This window comes from Bufo gargarizans, chromosome 8 (genome assembly GCF_014858855.1).
Source record: "Bufo gargarizans isolate SCDJY-AF-19 chromosome 8, ASM1485885v1, whole genome shotgun sequence".
NCBI lineage: Eukaryota > Metazoa > Chordata > Amphibia > Anura > Bufonidae > Bufo > Bufo gargarizans.
This window is the reverse complement of record NC_058087.1, coordinates 45,022,633-45,027,925: the sequence shown is the minus strand read 5'-3', so window position 1 is coordinate 45,027,925 and position 5,293 is coordinate 45,022,633.

Genomic DNA, 5,293 nt, shown 5'->3' with positions numbered 1-5,293 from the left:
TGTTTGGATCACTTTGTTTCTAACACCGTTCACACGTACGAATGTTCAGTATTCGTATTATTCGAGATTCAAAAGATTCGTCCTACCTCTATTCACAAATACCTTTCATTACTTAGAATGGCTTGTTTTGTCTAGGGAGCAATTACTAGGAGAAATAAAATGGCCGCCGTCCTATCAGTACACACAAAACCTGTCCTAATCACACAGAAGGACAAGTTACTTCATGAGCCATAGTGCTGCCTCATCCTCCTCTCTGCTCTGCTTGTCAGGAATCATGATCCTGAATGGGAATGGAGATGACGAGGAGACATGAGAGGACGGTGAGGTGTGGCTAATGAGCAGCAGCATTTGTATACAGCCTCCATTACCATAGCAAGTCTGTTTGGAATCACAAATCGAGTCTCTAAACGGGCAAGTTGCAGCACTGAGAGGCATTGACAATTTGCAAAAGAGTTTGCTTTTCACCGAGCAAGCATTCTTTGGGGTAGATGAGGGGGAGGGTGACAAAGAGGAGGCTGAGGAAAGTGAGGTAGCTAGCTGGGTAACAGTTAGAAAGCGGGGTAGAGGGAAGAGTGCCAGGGAGGCTAGCCCTGATCTGACACACCCCAACAAGTTTGCACGTTTGGCAGATGAGGAGGATGTCAGTCCAGGGACGGCACTGGTGCAGCCGGAAACTTCCTCTGCCAGTCAGGGGAATGTCAGCTCCAGTAAGCAGGGAACCAGGAGAGCAGGGCAGGCTAGACAGGTGCTGGTAGTGGGAGACTCCATTATTAGGGGAACATATAGGGCAATCTGTCACAAAGACCGTGATCACCGAACAGTGTGCTGTCTTCCTGGCGCTAGAATTTGACACATAGCGGATCAGGCTGACAGATTACTGGGAGGGGCCGGAGACGATCCAGCGGTCATGGTCCATATCGGAACCAATGACAAAGTTAGATGTTGGTGGAGAGTCTTTAAAAATGATTTCAGGGATTTAGGTCAAAAGCTTAGGGCAAGGACCTCAAAGGTAGTATTTTCAAAAATAATGCCTGTACCACGGGCCACACAAGAAAGGCAGCGGGAGATTAGGGAGATTAACAAGTGGCTCAAGAACTGGTGTATGAAGGAGGGGTTTGGGTTCCTGGAGAACTGAGCCGACTTCTCTATCGGCTACAGGCTCTATCGTAGGAACGGGCTACACCTCAATGGGGAAGGGGCAGCTGTGCTGGGGAGAAAGATGGCTAGAAGGTTGGAGGAGTGTTTAAACTAGGGACTGAGGGGGAGGGAAATTACATTATAGGAGGGGAAGATAGTGCAGATAGAGACCTGGGGCAAGGTAGTGGGAATGGGGGAGGAATGGAAGGAGGGACTAGAACAGTTCAGAAGGAAAGGTGGGTGTAGGGTAAAAAATATACATAAACCTATCAAATGTACAGTACAGACCAAAAGTTTGGACACACCTTCTCATTCAAAGAGTTTTCTTTATTTTCATGACTATGAAAATTGTAGATTCACACTGAAGGCATCAAAACTATGAATTAACACATGTGGAATTATATACATATACAAAAGTGTGAAACAACTGAAAATATGTCATATTCTAGGTTCTTCAAAGTAGCCACCTTTTGCTTTGATTACTGCTTTGCACACTCTTGGCATTCTGTTGATGAGCTTCAAGAGGTAGTCACCTGAAATGGTTTTCACTTCACAGGTGTGCCCTGTCAGGTTTAATAAGTGGGATTTCTACTGGATAGACTGTTAGAATTTGTATTATGGCAGGAAAAAAGCAGCTAAGTAAAGAAAAACGAGTGGCCATCATTACTTTAAGAAATTAAGGTCAGTCAGTCCGACAAATTGGGAAAATTTTGAAAGTGTCCCCAAGTGCAGTCACAAAAACCATCAAGCGCTACAAAGAAACTGGCTCACATGCGGACCGCCCCAGGAAAGGAAGACCAAGAGTCACCTCTGCTGCGGAGGATAAGTTCATCCGAGTCACCAGCCTCAGAAATCGCAGGTTAACAGCAGCTCAGATTAGAGACCAGGTCAATGCCACACAGAGTTCTAGCAGCAGACACATCTCTAGAACAACTGTTAAGAGGAGACTGTGTGAATCAGGCCTTCATGGTAGAATATCTGCTAGGAAACCACTGCTAAGGACAGGCAACAAGCAGAAGAGACTTGTTTGGGCTAAAGAACAAAATGAATGGACATTAGACCAGTGGAAATCTGTGCTTTGGTCTGATGAGTCCAAATTTGAGATCTTTGGTTCCAACCACCGTGTCTTTGTGCGATGCAGAAAAGGTGAACGGATGGACTCTACATGCCTGGTTCCCACGTGAAGCATGGAGGAGGAGGTGTGATGGTGTGGGGGTGCTTTGCTGGTGACACTGTTGGGGATTTATTCAAAATTGAAGGCATAATGAACCAGCATGGCTACCACAGCATCTTGCAGCGGCATGCTATTCCATCCGGTTTGCGTTTAGTTGGACCATCATTTATTTTTCAACAGGACAATGACCCCAAACACACCTCCAGGCTGTGTAAGGGCTATTTGACCATGAAGGAGAGTGATGGGGTGCTGCGCCAGATGACCTGGCCTCCACAGTCACCGGACCTGAACCCAATCGAGATGGTTTGGGGTAATCTGGACCGCAGAGTGAAGGCAAAAGGGCCAACAAGTGCTAAGCATCTCTGGGAACTCCTTCAAGACTGTTGGAAGACCATTTCAGGTGACTTCCTCTTGAATCTCATCAAGAGAATGCCAAGAGTGTGCAAAGCAGTAATCAAAGCAAAAGGTGCCTACTTTGAAGAACCTAGAATATGACATATTTTCAGTTGTTTCACATTTTTTGTTATGTATATAATTCCACATGTGTTAATTCATAGTTTTGATGCCTTCAGTGTGAATCTACACTTTTCATAGTCATGAAAATAAAGAAAACTCTTTGAATGAGAAGGTGTGTCCAAACTTTTGGTCTGTACTGTATATGAATTAGTAAAATTATTTGCAAATTATTTTGAGCCAGCCATCTTTTAGAATTTTTTGTGTCTACTTATATCTCTGAGTGGTGGTCAGTGGTCCGGGCTCCAGTTGGTGAGCAGCCTCTATTCTATTGTTATTTACCTCGTTATTTTAGGTCTGTACTTGGTAAAACACAGCACTATGTATTCTTTTAGCTGCTCTGTTGTGGACAGCATTTACTATATCTAGTCCTGTGTAAACAGTGCTGAACTGAGCCTCATCTACTCTCTCACGCATTTCAGTTTACTCACTTGATTCCATGGCTACTAAGCTCTAAGACTGTGGTCGAAAACTTATGTTTACAGTTGTGGATGAAAGTTAAAGAGGATGCCATTAACTGGCTGTAACCACGTTCCACAGATTCTGGTTCTGTTTTTAGTTTTTTTCTTTGTTCTGTTTTTTCTTCTTCTTTTTTTTCTCCTTCTGATATATATTCAGACTGTGAACTGTCAAGCTCTGACGCTGTCCACATTGGTTCACTAACTGTTTAGAATCACATCACATCATAAAAACAGTACCCGGGCTGAGTAGTACATCAGATGCAAATACTGACACTGGGAATGGGAGGGCCTACTAAAAAAAACACAGAGCCAGAATCTGTGGAGCAGTAGCCAGGCAATGGTGGACATCGTTTCTAGAGGATGTGACAGGTCCTCTTTGAAGGCATTGTCCAGAATTTTAAAAACCTATCTGCTTTCTTCCAAAGCTGCTGCCCCAGACTTGTGTCTGTAATAGCAGCTCCACTAAAGTGAATGGGGCTGAGCTTCAATATCCACTACATGTGGAAAGGTGTAGGCCAGTTTTTCAGGAGATATTAGCGATGTTTCTCTAATTCTAAATAACCCTTTTAGTGAAAACAAAGTATGTGCTGATCTGTGTGTGTATTCCTAAAGTCATGGGATGGGGGGTATCAAGCCGTGCATTCCATAATTCTTTAAAAAGTTGCAAAACTTTTGTTTTGCTATTGCTATTGCTCTTACACCACTCACTCCAGTTTTGAAAACTGGGCATGGTTAGCGATGTTAATTAGATTTATCACTGTGACATTTTGAAAAAGTCACAAAGAAGACAAAGCAGCGTATCACATTTGATAAACTTTGCAATGCACACTTAAGGAAAACTGACTTCAGGTGTTACCATCATGATAAGTTTCCCCACAGTGTTGATTAAAGTAAAAAATGTACCCCACCTTTATACTGTATATCAGTATTTTTGCCATTACACAATATGGTACATCACACAATGTACATTAGATTATGTTTTAATTGGAGAGGTAATGGATTCAAGGGGAAACCAATCATAAGAATAACTCTTAAACACAGGCACATACCTCCCTAATATTAGAAGGCTATCAAAAATGTATTTGTTGAGTTAGTGAGCCAAGTCATACAAAAAATTGTTATAGGCCAAGAAAGGAACAAGAAAAAATATGTCCATTCACATAAAAGTCATACAAACCCATCAATTTTGGTCATATCAACCAACATTCTTATGTGTATGGGGAGATCCAGACTCTCCAGGAGTGGGAACGAAAGATCATGTACAGTATGTTGGATTTTAACATGGATGATCCTTTCTTCCTGTGGGAAGCTTCTGTGGTGTGGCAGTAACTTATTACCTTTTCCCCCATTGATGTATACATGAATTCTTGGGTGCGCTGAGTGTGCTTATGTTGAAATTAGGAGAAATTGTTGTCAAGGGACAGTGGCCATGGGACTTGCTGTAATATATCGGCTGTTATCGGGATACTGTGGTAAAATATGCCAAGAATCTTCCTCATATAAATATAACCTTTCAGTCCTAGATCTGTTTTCAGTACCTGTGTGTCTTCTACAAAGATGTGTAATTTACTGTCTTGTGTCTGGAAAACCTGCTATTGAACAGTAGTTTATGATCATGCAACCCAATAAAAAAATAGAAAAGCTACAATTTCTGGGGAAATTGTGTGAAGTGTTCTTGCATCCACCAGTAGTCTACAACTGGAGTGGGCGGAGTAACTGGGTGGAGTGGCTTGAGTAACTGTTTTGTGCTTGGAGTAGCTGGAGTAACTGTGGAAAGGTTGGACTGGCCAGAGTAACTGTGTGGAGTGTTTGAAGTGAGTAAAGATAGTAAACATTACGCTAACCAATTGATTGATCAAATTTAAAAAGTGCACATGGCAAGCTTGATAGAGTGAGAAATGCATTTCAACTTGTATTTATTTATATAGCGCATTTAATTGCAATGTTGTTGCCCAAAGTGCTTCACAGTTACATTAAAACATACATTTATAAAAACATTAGCAGTCGA